The sequence below is a fragment of the Hyla sarda genome, unplaced genomic scaffold, assembly GCF_029499605.1.
Source record: "Hyla sarda isolate aHylSar1 unplaced genomic scaffold, aHylSar1.hap1 scaffold_265, whole genome shotgun sequence".
Classification (NCBI taxonomy): domain Eukaryota; kingdom Metazoa; phylum Chordata; class Amphibia; order Anura; family Hylidae; genus Hyla; species Hyla sarda.
The window spans coordinates 63,457-79,847 of NW_026609342.1; the positions used below are offsets into that span (position 1 = coordinate 63,457).

Below are 16,391 nucleotides of genomic sequence, written 5' to 3' on the forward strand. Positions count from 1 at the left end.
CTCCTTTGCTGTGTATGTGACTATGGAGCTGTTTGGTGATGTCGTCTATTATGGCCTTCATAGAAGCAACAGGAGATTGTTGCATCCATCTAGAACCCTCAGAACTACAGTGCTATGATGTCACTCACTTCCACAGGCCTTGCAGAGTGTAAACAACAACAACCCAGCTTTGTTGTGTATGTAACCATAGGGATTTGTGATGTCACCTAGAACCTTCACAGCAGCGACAGCTTTATGAGGAGCATCAGCACTGCTCTGCCTGAGCAGAACCATCACCGCCATAGGTTGTCAAATAACCCGGGTTTAACCCACACAGGTAAGTCCAATGGGATGCAGGCATGTCCTCTATGCTTACAGCTTCCCGTGGGTGTTGGTTTGATACCGTTTGGGGACAGCCAAGGAGGCATCTGCAGGCAACAAAGGTAGGTGTGTGCTTGTGTGTGTGTTTCCTATGCAGATCCTAAGCCCAGTGTCACATGCAAGTAGGAGGAGTAAGAAGGGTTCCTGGCAAATCCGGGTTATGGATTGCATTTAAAAAGGCCCCGTGGGAGTGCAATGGGCCCCTGTCTTGCTGCTTAGCAATAATGGTATGGGTTTAGGTTCTGCTGTGTGTACTGGTGGTTGACTGCCCCCCAGCCCAGAGTGTGCATGGAAAATTGTCTGGCAGCCTCCCTGACAGCAAGCAGTGATAGTGCCCATGAAGGGCACCTTGTTGGGCCCGCCCCTTTCACGGTTATCGCTTCTCGGCCTTTTGGCTAAGATCAAGTGTAGTATCTGTTCTTATCAGTTTAATATCTGATACGTCCCCTATCTGGGGACCATATATTAAATGGATTTTTGAGAACGGGGGCCGATTTCGAAGCTTGCTTCTGTCGCCCTATGCATTGACCCGATATGGCAGTATCTTCGGGTACAGTGCACCACCCCCTTACAGGGTTAAAAAGAAAGATTCCTACTTTCATTGCTACCTGCTTGCTGGCTAGCCAGCTAGCCAGCCCTGTGGGCCTTGCTGCTGCTGCAGCCAAAAAACAAAAGGTGGTGCTGCTGCTGCTTCTGCTGCTTCTGCTTCTGCTTGTGTCTGGCCGCTGTTGGAGCGTCCAGGCACAGGACTTCTGCTGCTGCTGACTAAATGGCCTCCTTAATTGGATCATTTGAGTAGCCAGCACACCTGTGCAGGTAGGGCATGACATGATAGGCAGCTGCCTTGATAGCGGGTGGGTGCTGAATGTTCCTAATTGACAAAATAAGATTAATGCTTATGAAGAAATATAAAATCTCATCCCTTCCCCAATATCGCGCCACACCCCTACCCCTTAATTCCCTGGTTGAACTTGATGGACATATGTCTTTTTTCGACCGTACTAACTATGTCACTATGTAACATAACATGGGGGGGGGGGGGTCTCCTGGCTGTTCACACAGGTGTGTCATTGCTGTACATTGACCATGCATTGCTTCTGTGGTATTGCAAAGGCAAAGACAAATGCTTCCAGCCATCCATTGCACTAATGGATTGGTCATCAGCTGGCTGTCTATGTCCCGCATCAATATAGACCAAAGTACAGAGGGTTAGGCTATGCTATTGTGCACCTACCTGATGCATCAGAAGGTGCGAGGCCCTTGCTAAATTCTGTGCACAGACTTTGAGATCTATACTTTAGACTGTATCTAAACCTGCTCCAACATGGACTGACATTCTGGCCTACTTTCAGCCGATGCGACTTGTCTGTCGCTGAACAGTCGCTTTTTATGTATTCAGCACCTATGTATAATGTTGTAAAAATGCTCTAGAAGCTAAAGTCGCAGAAATGTCACACATATTTGGCCTGCAACTTTCTGTGCGACAAATTCAGACAGGAAAAATCAGTATAAATCCTTAGAAAATTATCCCCCAGTGTCTCCATCTGCTGGCGGTATTGAATAAGCATTGCTGCACTGATGGGGTATGCATTAGACGGAAAAAAAGAAGAAAAAGAAGAATAATACGCCCAGAAAAGAGGCGAAAAGGAGAAAAACGTAAAAAAACGTGAAAAAAAAGTAAGAGGAAGAGAAGGGAAAAAAAGGTGGAAATAGGTTTAAAAGTGATTTCGGCGTAGAAATATATATATATATATATATATATATATATATATATATATATATATATATATATATACGCGCACACACACACATATATATAAACGTATTCTCCGTTGAGATATTGCAGCCGCTGCTGTGTCCAGGCCCAGGAGCCTTAGCACTGTGCTGTGATGTCACTCAATACCACTGACATCACTAGGTGTAAACAACATCTCTCCTTTGCTGTGTATGTGACTATGGAGCTGTTTGGTGATGTCGTCTATTATGGCCTTCATAGAAGCAACAGGAGATTGTTGCATCCATCTAGAACCCTCAGAACTACAGTGCTATGATGTCACTCACTTCCACAGGCCTTGCAGAGTGTAAACAACAACAACCCAGCTTTGTTGTGTATGTAACCATAGGGATTTGTGATGTCACCTAGAACCTTCACAGCAGCGACAGCTTTATGAGGAGCATCAGCACTGCTCTGCCTGAGCAGAACCATCACCGCCATAGGTTGTCAAATAACCCGGGTTTAACCCACACAGGTAAGTCCAATGGGGTGCAGGCATGTCCTCTATGCTTACAGCTTCCCGTGGGTGTTGGTTTGATACCGTTTGGGGACAGCCAAGGAGGCATCTGCAGGCAACAAAGGTAGGTGTGTGCTTGTGTGTGTGTTTCCTATGCAGATCCTAAGCCCAGTGTCACATGCAAGTAGGAGGAGTAAGAAGGGTTCCTGGCAAATCCGGGTTATGGATTGCATTTAAAAAGGCCCCGTGGGAGTGCAATGGGCCCCTGTCTTGCTGCTTAGCAATAATGGTATGGGTTTAGGTTCTGCTGTGTGTACTGGTGGTTGACTGCCCCCCAGCCCAGAGTGTGCATGGAAAATTGTCTGGCAGCCTCCCTGACAGCAAGCAGTGATAGTGCCCATGAAGGGCACCTTGTTGGGCCCGCCCCTTTCACGGTTATCGCTTCTCGGCCTTTTGGCTAAGATCAAGTGTAGTATCTGTTCTTATCAGTTTAATATCTGATACGTCCCCTATCTGGGGACCATATATTAAATGGATTTTTGAGAACGGGGGCCGATTTCGAAGCTTGCTTCCGTCGCCCTATGCATTGACCCGATATGGCAGTATCTTCGGGTACAGTGCACCACCCCCTTACAGGGTTAAAAAGAAAGATTCCTACTTTCATTGCTACCTGCTTGCTGGCTAGCCAGCTAGCCAGCCCTGTGGGCCTTGCTGCTGCTGCAGCCAAAAAACAAAAGGTGGTGCTGCTGCTGCTGCTGCTGCTGCTGCTTCTGCTTGTGTCTGGCCGCTGTTGGAGCGTCCAGGCACAGGACTTCTGCTGCTGCTGACTAAATGGCCTCCTTAATTGGATCATTTGAGTAGCCAGCACACCTGTGCAGGTAGGGCATGACATGATAGGCAGCTGCCTTGATAGCGGGTGGGTGCTGAATGTTCCTAATTGACAAAATAAGATTAATGCTTATGAAGAAATATAAAATCTCATCCCTTCCCCAATATCGCGCCACACCCCTACCCCTTAATTCCCTGATTGAACTTGATGGACATATGTCTTTTTTCGACCGTACTAACTATGTAACTATGTAACATAACATGGGGGGGGGGGGGGGGGGTCTCCTGGCTGTTCACACAGGTGTGTCATTGCTGTACATTGACCATGCATTGCTTCTGTGGTATTGCAAAGGCAAAGACAAATGCTTCCAGCCATCCATTGCACTAATGGATTGGTCATCAGCTGGCTGTCTATGTCCCGCATCAATATAGACCAAAGTACAGAGGGTTAGGCTATGCTATTGTGCACCTACCTGATGCATCAGAAGGTGCGAGGCCCTTGCTAAATTCTGTGCACAGACTTTGAGATCTATACTTTAGACTGTATCTAAACCTGCTCCAACATGGACTGACATTCTGGCCTACTTTCAGCCGATGCGACTTGTCTGTCGCTGAACAGTCGCTTTTTATGTATTCAGCACCTATGTATAATGTTGTAAAAATGCTCTAGAAGCTAAAGTCGCAGAAATGTCACACATATTTGGCCTGCAACTTTCTGTGCGACAAATTCAGACAGGAAAAATCAGTATAAATCCTTAGAAAATTATCCCCCAGTGTCTCCATCTGCTGGCGGTATTGAATAAGCATTGCTGCACTGATGGGGTATGCATTAGACGAAAAAAAAGAAGAAAAAGAAGAATAATACGCCCAGAAAAGAGGCGAAAAGGAGAAAAACGTGAAAAAAAAGTAAGAGGAAGAGAAGGGAAAAAAAGGTGGAAATGGGTTTAAAAGTGATTTCGGCGGAGAAATATATATATATATATATATATATATATATATATATATATATATATATATATATATATATACGCGCACACACACACATATATATAAACGTATGCTCCGTTGAGATATTGCAGCCGCTGCTGTGTCCAGGCCCAGGAGCCTTAGCACTGTGCTGTGATGTCACTCAATACCACTGACATCACTAGGTGTAAACAACATCTCTCCTTTGCTGTGTATGTGACTATGGAGCTGTTTGGTGATGTCGTCTATTATGGCCTTCATAGAAGCAACAGGAGATTGTTGCATCCATCTAGAACCCTCAGAACTACAGTGCTATGATGTCACTCACTTCCACAGGCCTTGCAGAGTGTAAACAACAACAACCCAGCTTTGTTGTGTATGTAACCATAGGGATTTGTGATGTCACCTAGAACCTTCACAGCAGCGACAGCTTTATGAGGAGCATCAGCACTGCTCTGCCTGAGCAGAACCATCACCGCCATAGGTTGTCAAATAACCCGGGTTTAACCCACACAGGTAAGTCCAATGGGGTGCAGGCATGTCCTCTATGCTTACAGCTTCCCGTGGGTGTTGGTTTGATACCGTTTGGGGACAGCCAAGGAGGCATCTGCAGGCAACAAAGGTAGGTGTGTGCTTGTGTGTGTGTTTCCTATGCAGATCCTAAGCCCAGTGTCACATGCAAGTAGGAGGAGTAAGAAGGGTTCCTGGCAAATCCGGGTTATGGATTGCATTTAAAAAGGCCCCGTGGGAGTGCAATGGGCCCCTGTCTTGCTGCTTAGCAATAATGGTATGGGTTTAGGTTCTGCTGTGTGTACTGGTGGTTGACTGCCCCCCAGCCCAGAGTGTGCATGGAAAATTGTCTGGCAGCCTCCCTGACAGCAAGCAGTGATAGTGCCCATGAAGGGCACCTTGTTGGGCCCGCCCCTTTCACGGTTATCGCTTCTCGGCCTTTTGGCTAAGATCAAGTGTAGTATCTGTTCTTATCAGTTTAATATCTGATACGTCCCCTACCTGGGGACCATATATTAAATGGATTTTTGAGAACGGGGGCCGATTTCGAAGCTTGCTTCCGTCGCCCTATGCATTGACCCGATATGGCAGTATCTTCGGGTACAGTGCACCACCCCCTTACAGGGTTAAAAAGAAAGATTCCTACTTTCATTGCTACCTGCTTGCTGGCTAGCCAGCTAGCCAGCCCTGTGGGCCTTGCTGCTGCTGCAGCCAAAAAACAAAAGGTGGTGCTGCTGCTGCTTCTGCTGCTTCTGCTTCTGCTTGTGTCTGGCCGCTGTTGGAGCGTCCAGGCACAGGACTTCTGCTGCTGCTGACTAAATGGCCTCCTTAATTGGATCATTTGAGTAGCCAGCACACCTGTGCAGGTAGGGCATGACATGATAGGCAGCTGCCTTGATAGCGGGTGGGTGCTGAATGTTCCTAATTGACAAAATAAGATTAATGCTTATGAAGAAATATAAAATCTCATCCCTTCCCCAATATCGCGCCACACCCCTACCCCTTAATTCCCTGGTTGAACTTGATGGACATATGTCTTTTTTCGACCGTACTAACTATGTAACTATGTAACATAACATGGGGGGGGGGGGGGGGTCTCCTGGCTGTTCACACAGGTGTGTCATTGCTGTACATTGACCATGCATTGCTTCTGTGGTATTGCAAAGGCAAAGACAAATGCTTCCAGCCATCCATTGCACTAATGGATTGGTCATCAGCTGGCTGTCTATGTCCCGCATCAATATAGACCAAAGTACAGAGGGTTAGGCTATGCTATTGTGCACCTACCTGATGCATCAGAAGGTGCGAGGCCCTTGCTAAATTCTGTGCACAGACTTTGAGATCTATACTTTAGACTGTATCTAAACCTGCTCCAACATGGACTGACATTCTGGCCTACTTTCAGCCGATGCGACTTGTCTGTCGCTGAACAGTCGCTTTTTATGTATTCAGCACCTATGTATAATGTTGTAAAAATGCTCTAGAAGTTAAAGTCGCAGAAATGTCACACATATTTGGCCTGCAACTTTCTGTGCGACAAATTCAGACAGGAAAAATCAGTATAAATCCTTAGAAAATTATCCCCCAGTGTCTCCATCTGCTGGCGGTATTGAATAAGCATTGCTGCACTGATGGGGTATGCATTAGACGAAAAAAAAGAAGAAAAAGAAGAATAATACGCCCAGAAAAGAGGCGAAAAGGAGAAAAACGTAAAAAAACGTGAAAAAAAAGTAAGAGGAAGAGAAGGGAAAAAAAGGTGGAAATGGGTTTAAAAGTGATTTCGGCGGAGAAATATATATATATATATATATATATATATATATATACGCGCACACACACACATATATATAAACGTATTCTCCGTTGAGATATTGCAGCCGCTGCTGTGTCCAGGCCCAGGAGCCTTAGCACTGTGCTGTGATGTCACTCAATACCACTGACATCACTAGGTGTAAACAACATCTCTCCTTTGCTGTGTATGTGACTATGGAGCTGTTTGGTGATGTCGTCTATTATGGCCTTCATAGAAGCAACAGGAGATTGTTGCATCCATCTAGAACCCTCAGAACTACAGTGCTATGATGTCACTCACTTCCACAGGCCTTGCAGAGTGTAAACAACAACAACCCAGCTTTGTTGTGTATGTAACCATAGGGATTTGTGATGTCACCTAGAACCTTCACAGCAGCGACAGCTTTATGAGGAGCATCAGCACTGCTCTGCCTGAGCAGAACCATCACCGCCATAGGTTGTCAAATAACCCGGGTTTAACCCACACAGGTAAGTCCAATGGGGTGCAGGCATGTCCTCTATGCTTACAGCTTCCCGTGGGTGTTGGTTTGATACCGTTTGGGGACAGCCAAGGAGGCATCTGCAGGCAACAAAGGTAGGTGTGTGCTTGTGTGTGTGTTTCCTATGCAGATCCTAAGCCCAGTGTCACATGCAAGTAGGAGGAGTAAGAAGGGTTCCTGGCAAATCCGGGTTATGGATTGCATTTAAAAAGGCCCCGTGGGAGTGCAATGGGCCCCTGTCTTGCTGCTTAGCAATAATGGTATGGGTTTAGGTTCTGCTGTGTGTACTGGTGGTTGACTGCCCCCCAGCCCAGAGTGTGCATGGAAAATTGTCTGGCAGCCTCCCTGACAGCAAGCAGTGATAGTGCCCATGAAGGGCACCTTGTTGGGCCCGCCCCTTTCACGGTTATCGCTTCTCGGCCTTTTGGCTAAGATCAAGTGTAGTATCTGTTCTTATCAGTTTAATATCTGATACGTCCCCTATCTGGGGACCATATATTAAATGGATTTTTGAGAACGGGGGCCGATTTCGAAGCTTGCTTCCGTCGCCCTATGCATTGACCCGATATGGCAGTATCTTCGGGTACAGTGCACCACCCCCTTACAGGGTTAAAAAGAAAGATTCCTACTTTCATTGCTACCTGCTTGCTGGCTAGCCAGCTAGCCAGCCCTGTGGGCCTTGCTGCTGCTGCAGCCAAAAAACAAAAGGTGGTGCTGCTGCTGCTTCTGCTGCTTCTGCTTCTGCTTGTGTCTGGCCGCTGTTGGAGCGTCCAGGCACAGGACTTCTGCTGCTGCTGACTAAATGGCCTCCTTAATTGGATCATTTGAGTAGCCAGCACACCTGTGCAGGTAGGGCATGACATGATAGGCAGCTGCCTTGATAGCGGGTGGGTGCTGAATGTTCCTAATTGACAAAATAAGATTAATGCTTATGAAGAAATATAAAATCTCATCCCTTCCCCAATATCGCGCCACACCCCTACCCCTTAATTCCCTGGTTGAACTTGATGGACATATGTCTTTTTTCGACCGTACTAACTATGTAACTATGTAACATAACATGGGGGGGGGGGGGGGGTCTCCTGGCTGTTCACACAGGTGTGTCATTGCTGTACATTGACCATGCATTGCTTCTGTGGTATTGCAAAGGCAAAGACAAATGCTTCCAGCCATCCATTGCACTAATGGATTGGTCATCAGCTGGCTGTCTATGTCCCGCATCAATATAGACCAAAGTACAGAGGGTTAGGCTATGCTATTGTGCACCTACCTGATGCATCAGAAGGTGCGAGGCCCTTGCTAAATTCTGTGCACAGACTTTGAGATCTATACTTTAGACTGTATCTAAACCTGCTCCAACATGGACTGACATTCTGGCCTACTTTCAGCCGATGCGACTTGTCTGTCGCTGAACAGTCGCTTTTTATGTATTCAGCACCTATGTATAATGTTGTAAAAATGCTCTAGAAGCTAAAGTCGCAGAAATGTCACACATATTTGGCCTGCAACTTTCTGTGCGACAAATTCAGACAGGAAAAATCAGTATAAATCCTTAGAAAATTATCCCCCAGTGTCTCCATCTGCTGGCGGTATTGAATAAGCATTGCTGCACTGATGGGGTATGCATTAGACGAAAAAAAAGAAGAAAAAGAAGAATAATACGCCCAGAAAAGAGGCGAAAAGGAGAAAAACGTAAAAAAACGTGAAAAAAAAGTAAGAGGAAGAGAAGGGAAAAAAAGGTGGAAATGGGTTTAAAAGTGATTTCGGCGGAGAAATATATATATATATATATATATATATATATATATATATATATATATATATATATATACGCGCACACACACACATATATATATAAACGTATTCTCCGTTGAGATATTGCAGCCGCTGCTGTGTCCAGGCCCAGGAGCCTTAGCACTGTGCTGTGATGTCACTCAATACCACTGACATCACTAGGTGTAAACAACATCTCTCCTTTGCTGTGTATGTGACTATGGAGCTGTTTGGTGATGTCGTCTATTATGGCCTTCATAGAAGCAACAGGAGATTGTTGCATCCATCTAGAACCCTCAGAACTACAGTGCTATGATGTCACTCACTTCCACAGGCCTTGCAGAGTGTAAACAACAACAACCCAGCTTTGTTGTGTATGTAACCATAGGGATTTGTGATGTCACCTAGAACCTTCACAGCAGCGACAGCTTTATGAGGAGCATCAGCACTGCTCTGCCTGAGCAGAACCATCACCGCCATAGGTTGTCAAATAACCCGGGTTTAACCCACACAGGTAAGTCCAATGGGGTGCAGGCATGTCCTCTATGCTTACAGCTTCCCGTGGGTGTTGGTTTGATACCGTTTGGGGACAGCCAAGGAGGCATCTGCAGGCAACAAAGGTAGGTGTGTGCTTGTGTGTGTGTTTCCTATGCAGATCCTAAGCCCAGTGTCACATGCAAGTAGGAGGAGTAAGAAGGGTTCCTGGCAAATCCGGGTTATGGATTGCATTTAAAAAGGCCCCGTGGGAGTGCAATGGGCCCCTGTCTTGCTGCTTAGCAATAATGGTATGGGTTTAGGTTCTGCTGTGTGTACTGGTGGTTGACTGCCCCCCAGCCCAGAGTGTGCATGGAAAATTGTCTGGCAGCCTCCCTGACAGCAAGCAGTGATAGTGCCCATGAAGGGCACCTTGTTGGGCCCGCCCCTTTCACGGTTATCGCTTCTCGGCCTTTTGGCTAAGATCAAGTGTAGTATCTGTTTGCTTGATCTGGCTGGAAGGTGCCCGGGGTACCCGCTCCTTTTCCCTGGGGGATCGTCCCATCTATATGGTGGGACTAAACCCCCTTGCTGACATCAGGGTTGCGGCTTAGTCCCCGGGCAACGAGGAGCGATCACTACCTACCTGCCTGCAGTAGGGGAGGTGTTTTTTCTGCGATGGAGGAGGCTGGCAAGAAAGAAGAGCCTGCTGGAGGTGTACCTAGCTACGCCAGACTACGAAATGGAGTCCGAATTACTCTTTTGGATGCTGGAAAGAAGGAGAGAGGTTTATTCTTCGTGGTGGAGGAGATTTTGTTCCAGCTTTTTGAGCTGAGGAAGGACCAGATATTATCGATGCTGGAATTTCCAAGAAGTGGAGTCTATGATGTGGTTCTGGTTTCGGAGGAGGACTATGGTGTGTTCTGCAATAAAGCATTGCTGTGGAAGTCGCACCCTAAGTTGGGAGGGGTAGAGATTACTCCCCATTTCCCGACTCGGGAAAGACTTATAACTGTGAGGATGTACAGTCCGTATATCACAGAAAAAGAGATTGTTCTGTTCCTTTCTAGATTCTGTGAGGAGGTGAAGCCAAAAGGCAAGATCTATAATCAATATGGACTTTGGACGACAAAGTGGAAATTTCAAGTGAAGTTTCAGAAAACACCTGATGGAAAGCTAATTTATCCCCCAGGGCGTTTTAAGATTGGCCCAGTAAATGGTGACCTGTTCTTTTCAGGCATGGACGACTTTTGTCGAAAGTGTAAAAGGTATGGCCATAGGAAAGATTTTTGTGATATTGTTTGGTGCTATAAATGCCAAGAAGAAGGCCATGAGCCAGAAGCATGTAAGGTGAAGAAAAAGTGTCATCTATGTGGTGATGAGGGACACCTGGCAGTAATGTGTCCTAAGAAGAAGAAGAAGAAAAAGGAGGTTATGAAACGAAGTAGGGAGGAGGAAACTGATGTGAGGGAAGAACCTGAAGAGGAGGAAACTCCAACCAGGAAAGTGATGGAGGAGAAGAAAAGGAAAGAAAATGAAGAAGAATATGTACCGGTAGAGTATGGAGGCTCTCTTGATGTTGTCTTCAAGAGTGTGTCAAAAAAAAGAGAAAAAAGCCTTTGACGAGGATTTGGGAAATCTGAAAGAAAGATTGGGAATCAAAGTCAATGAAGCAAGGGATAAAGTCTATTGTTCCTTTCACGCAGATATAGATAGATTTGTGGAAACATACAAGGTTCCAGCGTGGCTGGCGATTCCAGCCAAAAGTGAGATGCTGAGTGGATCTATAACTTGTGGTTTCTTAGACTTCTTGATGGTCTTTGCATGGAGAAGAGGAATGACATTTGGGTAATTTTTCTTTAAGAAATTATAGAATTATAGTATGGTTAGTTTTGGTTTGATAATTTTTTTATGTTTTAAATATGGTTTCTTTTATTGTTTAAAAAAAAAAAAAAAAGAGATAAAGAAATAAAGAAAAACGGGTTTTCCTGATGATGAACAAAAAATCAAGCTCAAATAAGATCTTAGAGCTCTGATGGAGTTCTGAGGGTTAACTAAAAAAAAAAATCTGTTCTTATCAGTTTAATATCTGATACGTCCCCTATCTGGGGACCATATATTAAATGGATTTTTGAGAACGGGGGCCGATTTCGAAGCTTGCTTCCGTCGCCCTATGCATTGACCCGATATGGCAGTATCTTCGGGTACAGTGCACCACCCCCTTACAGGGTTAAAAAGAAAGATTCCTACTTTCATTGCTACCTGCTTGCTGGCTAGCCAGCTAGCCAGCCCTGTGGGCCTTGCTGCTGCTGCAGCCAAAAAACAAAAGGTGGTGCTGCTGCTGCTTCTGCTGCTTCTGCTTCTGCTTGTGTCTGGCCGCTGTTGGAGCGTCCAGGCACAGGACTTCTGCTGCTGCTGACTAAATGGCCTCCTTAATTGGATCATTTGAGTAGCCAGCACACCTGTGCAGGTAGGGCATGACATGATAGGCAGCTGCCTTGATAGCGGGTGGGTGCTGAATGTTCCTAATTGACAAAATAAGATTAATGCTTATGAAGAAATATAAAATCTCATCCCTTCCCCAATATCGCGCCACACCCCTACCCCTTAATTCCCTGGTTGAACTTGATGGACATATGTCTTTTTTTCGACCGTACTAACTATGTAACTATGTAACATAACATGGGGGGGGGGGGGTCTCCTGGCTGTTCACACAGGTGTGTCATTGCTGTACATTGACCATGCATTGCTTCTGTGGTATTGCAAGGGCAAAGACAAATGCTTCCAGCCATCCATTGCACTAATGGATTGGTCATCAGCTGGTTGTCTATGTCCCGCATCAATATAGACCAAAGTACAGAGGGTTAGGCTATGCTATTGTGCACCTACCTGATGCATCAGAAGGTGCGAGGCCCTTGCTAAATTCTGTGCACAGACTTTGAGATCTATACTTTAGACTGTATCTAAACCTGCTCCAACATGGACTGACATTCTGGCCTACTTTCAGCCGATGCGACTTGTCTGTCGCTGAACAGTCGCTTTTTATGTATTCAGCACCTATGTATAATGTTGTAAAAATGCTCTAGAAGCTAAAGTCGCAGAAATGTCACACATATTTGGCCTGCAACTTTCTGTGCGACAAATTCAGACAGGAAAAATCAGTATAAATCCTTAGAAAATTATCCCCCAGTGTCTCCATCTGCTGGCGGTATTGAATAAGCATTGCTGCACTGATGGGGTATGCATTAGACGAAAAAAAAGAAGAAAAAGAAGAATAATACGCCCAGAAAAGAGGCGAAAAGGAGAAAAACGTAAAAAAACGTGAAAAAAAAAGTAAGAGGAAGAGAAGGGAAAAAAAGGTGGAAATGGGTTTAAAAGTGATTTCGGCGGAGAAATATATATATATATATATATATATATATATATATATATATATATATACGCGCACACACACACATATATATAAACGTATTCTCCGTTGAGATATTGCAGCCGCTGCTGTGTCCAGGCCCAGGAGCCTTAGCACTGTGCTGTGATGTCACTCAATACCACTGACATCACTAGGTGTAAACAACATCTCTCCTTTGCTGTGTATGTGACTATGGAGCTGTTTGGTGATGTCGTCTATTATGGCCTTCATAGAAGCAACAGGAGATTGTTGCATCCATCTAGAACCCTCAGAACTACAGTGCTATGATGTCACTCACTTCCACAGGCCTTGCAGAGTGTAAACAACAACAACCCAGCTTTGTTGTGTATGTAACCATAGGGATTTGTGATGTCACCTAGAACCTTCACAGCAGCGACAGCTTTATGAGGAGCATCAGCACTGCTCTGCCTGAGCAGAACCATCACCGCCATAGGTTGTCAAATAACCCGGGTTTAACCCACACAGGTAAGTCCAATGGGGTGCAGGCATGTCCTCTATGCTTACAGCTTCCCGTGGGTGTTGGTTTGATACCGTTTGGGGACAGCCAAGGAGGCATCTGCAGGCAACAAAGGTAGGTGTGTGCTTGTGTGTGTGTTTCCTATGCAGATCCTAAGCCCAGTGTCACATGCAAGTAGGAGGAGTAAGAAGGGTTCCTGGCAAATCCGGGTTATGGATTGCATTTAAAAAGGCCCCGTGGGAGTGCAATGGGCCCCTGTCTTGCTGCTTAGCAATAATGGTATGGGTTTAGGTTCTGCTGTGTGTACTGGTGGTTGACTGCCCCCCAGCCCAGAGTGTGCATGGAAAATTGTCTGGCAGCCTCCCTGACAGCAAGCAGTGATAGTGCCCATGAAGGGCACCTTGTTGGGCCCGCCCCTTTCACGGTTATCGCTTCTCGGCCTTTTGGCTAAGATCAAGTGTAGTATCTGTTCTTATCAGTTTAATATCTGATACGTCCCCTATCTGGGGACCATATATTAAATGGATTTTTGAGAACGGGGGCCGATTTCGAAGCTTGCTTCCGTCGCCCTATGCATTGACCCGATATGGCAGTATCTTCGGGTACAGTGCACCACCCCCTTACAGGGTTAAAAAGAAAGATTCCTACTTTCATTGCTACCTGCTTGCTGGCTAGCCAGCTAGCCAGCCCTGTGGGCCTTGCTGCTGCTGCAGCCAAAAAACAAAAGGTGGTGCTTCTGCTGCTTCTGCTTCTGCTTGTGTCTGGCCACTGTTGGAGCGTCCAGGCACAGGACTTCTGCTGCTGCTGACTAAATGGCCTCCTTAATTGGATCATTTGAGTAGCCAGCACACCTGTGCAGGTAGGGCATGACATGATAGGCAGCTGCCTTGATAGCGGGTGGGTGCTGAATGTTCCTAATTGACAAAATAAGATTAATGCTTATGAAGAAATATAAAATCTCATCCCTTCCCCAATATCGCGCCACACCCCTACCCCTTAATTCCCTGGTTGAACTTGATGGACATATGTCTTTTTTCGACCGTACTAACTATGTAACTATGTAACATAACATGGGGGGGGGGGGGGGGTCTCCTGGCTGTTCACACAGGTGTGTCATTGCTGTACATTGACCATGCATTGCTTCTGTGGTATTGCAAAGGCAAAGACAAATGCTTCCAGCCATCCATTGCACTAATGGATTGGTCATCAGCTGGCTGTCTATGTCCCGCATCAATATAGACCAAAGTACAGAGGGTTAGGCTATGCTATTGTGCACCTACCTGATGCATCAGAAGGTGCGAGGCCCTTGCTAAATTCTGTGCACAGACTTTGAGATCTATACTTTAGACTGTATCTAAACCTGCTCCAACATGGACTGACATTCTGGCCTACTTTCAGCCGATGCGACTTGTCTGTCGCTGAACAGTCGCTTTTTATGTATTCAGCACCTATGTATAATGTTGTAAAAATGCTCTAGAAGCTAAAGTCGCAGAAATGTCACACATATTTGGCCTGCAACTTTCTGTGCGACAAATTCAGACAGGAAAAATCTGTATAAATCCTTAGAAAATTATCCCCCAGTGTCTCCATCTGCTGGCGGTATTGAATAAGCATTGCTGCACTGATGGGGTATGCATTAGACGAAAAAAAAGAAGAAAAAGAAGAATAATACGCCCAGAAAAGAGGCGAAAAGGAGAAAAACGTAAAAAAAACGTGAAAAAAAAGTAAGAGGAAGAGAAGGGAAAAAAAGGTGGAAATGGGTTTAAAAGTGATTTCGGCGGAGAAATATATATATATATATATATATATATATATATATATATATATATATATATACGCGCACACACACACATATATATAAACGTATTCTCCGTTGAGATATTGCAGCCGCTGCTGTGTCCAGGCCCAGGAGCCTTAGCACTGTGCTGTGATGTCACTCAATACCACTGACATCACTAGGTGTAAACAACATCTCTCCTTTGCTGTGTATGTGACTATGGAGCTGTTTGGTGATGTCGTCTATTATGGCCTTCATAGAAGCAACAGGAGATTGTTGCATCCATCTAGAACCCTCAGAACTACAGTGCTATGATGTCACTCACTTCCACAGGCCTTGCAGAGTGTAAACAACAACAACCCAGCTTTGTTGTGTATGTAACCATAGGGATTTGTGATGTCACCTAGAACCTTCACAGCAGCGACAGCTTTATGAGGAGCATCAGCACTGCTCTGCCTGAGCAGAACCATCACCGCCATAGGTTGTCAAATAACCCGGGTTTAACCCACACAGGTAAGTCCAATGGGGTGCAGGCATGTCCTCTATGCTTACAGCTTCCCGTGGGTGTTGGTTTGATACCGTTTGGGGACAGCCAAGGAGGCATCTGCAGGCAACAAAGGTAGGTGTGTGCTTGTGTGTGTGTTTCCTATGCAGATCCTAAGCCCAGTGTCACATGCAAGTAGGAGGAGTAAGAAGGGTTCCTGGCAAATCCGGGTTATGGATTGCATTTAAAAAGGCCCCGTGGGAGTGCAATGGGCCCCTGTCTTGCTGCTTAGCAATAATGGTATGGGTTTAGGTTCTGCTGTGTGTACTGGTGGTTGACTGCCCCCCAGCCCAGAGTGTGCATGGAAAATTGTCTGGCAGCCTCCCTGACAGCAAGCAGTGATAGTGCCCATGAAGGGCACCTTGTTGGGCCCGCCCCTTTCACGGTTATCGCTTCTCGGCCTTTTGGCTAAGATCAAGTGTAGTATCTGTTCTTATCAGTTTAATATCTGATACGTCCCCTATCTGGGGACCATATATTAAATGGATTTTTGAGAACGGGGGCCGATTTCGAAGCTTGCTTCCGTCGCCCTATGCATTGACCCGATATGGCAGTATCTTCGGGTACAGTGCACCACCCCCTTACAGGGTTAAAAAGAAAGATTCCTACTTTCATTGCTACCTGCTTGCTGGCTAGCCAGCTAGCCAGCCCTGTGGGCCTTGCTGCTGCTGCAGCCAAAAAACAAAAGGTGGTGCTGCTGCTGCTTCTGCTGCTTCTGCTTCTGCTTGTGTCTGGCCGCTGTTGGAGCGT

At 45.8% G+C, this 16,391-nt stretch overlaps 7 non-coding genes and 1 pseudogene across 7 annotated transcripts; all 8 read left to right on the plus strand.

Moving 5' to 3' along the window:
- The first annotated feature begins 735 nt into the window (after positions 1-735).
- On the plus strand, positions 736-926 carry LOC130324437 (U2 spliceosomal RNA). Its single transcript, XR_008869436.1, has one exon. It is a non-coding gene; the product is annotated as a U2 spliceosomal RNA (small nuclear RNA).
- Positions 927-3,028: 2,102 nt separating this feature from the next.
- LOC130324576 (U2 spliceosomal RNA) lies at positions 3,029-3,219 on the plus strand. The gene has a single exon (XR_008869551.1). It is a non-coding gene; the product is annotated as a U2 spliceosomal RNA (small nuclear RNA).
- A 2,101-nt stretch (positions 3,220-5,320) lies between these two features.
- LOC130324521 (U2 spliceosomal RNA) lies at positions 5,321-5,511 on the plus strand. Its single transcript, XR_008869512.1, has one exon. It is a non-coding gene; the product is annotated as a U2 spliceosomal RNA (small nuclear RNA).
- Positions 5,512-7,594: 2,083 nt separating this feature from the next.
- Positions 7,595-7,785, plus strand: LOC130324577 (U2 spliceosomal RNA). The gene has a single exon (XR_008869552.1). It is a non-coding gene; the product is annotated as a U2 spliceosomal RNA (small nuclear RNA).
- A 2,107-nt stretch (positions 7,786-9,892) lies between these two features.
- Positions 9,893-10,022, plus strand: LOC130324563 (U2 spliceosomal RNA; annotated as a pseudogene).
- A 1,446-nt stretch (positions 10,023-11,468) lies between these two features.
- LOC130324551 (U2 spliceosomal RNA) lies at positions 11,469-11,653 on the plus strand. The gene has a single exon (XR_008869538.1). It is a non-coding gene; the product is annotated as a U2 spliceosomal RNA (small nuclear RNA).
- Positions 11,654-13,747: 2,094 nt separating this feature from the next.
- Positions 13,748-13,938, plus strand: LOC130324578 (U2 spliceosomal RNA). The gene has a single exon (XR_008869553.1). It is a non-coding gene; the product is annotated as a U2 spliceosomal RNA (small nuclear RNA).
- A 2,091-nt stretch (positions 13,939-16,029) lies between these two features.
- On the plus strand, positions 16,030-16,220 carry LOC130324579 (U2 spliceosomal RNA). Its single transcript, XR_008869554.1, has one exon. It is a non-coding gene; the product is annotated as a U2 spliceosomal RNA (small nuclear RNA).
- The last annotated feature ends 171 nt before the right edge of the window (positions 16,221-16,391 follow it).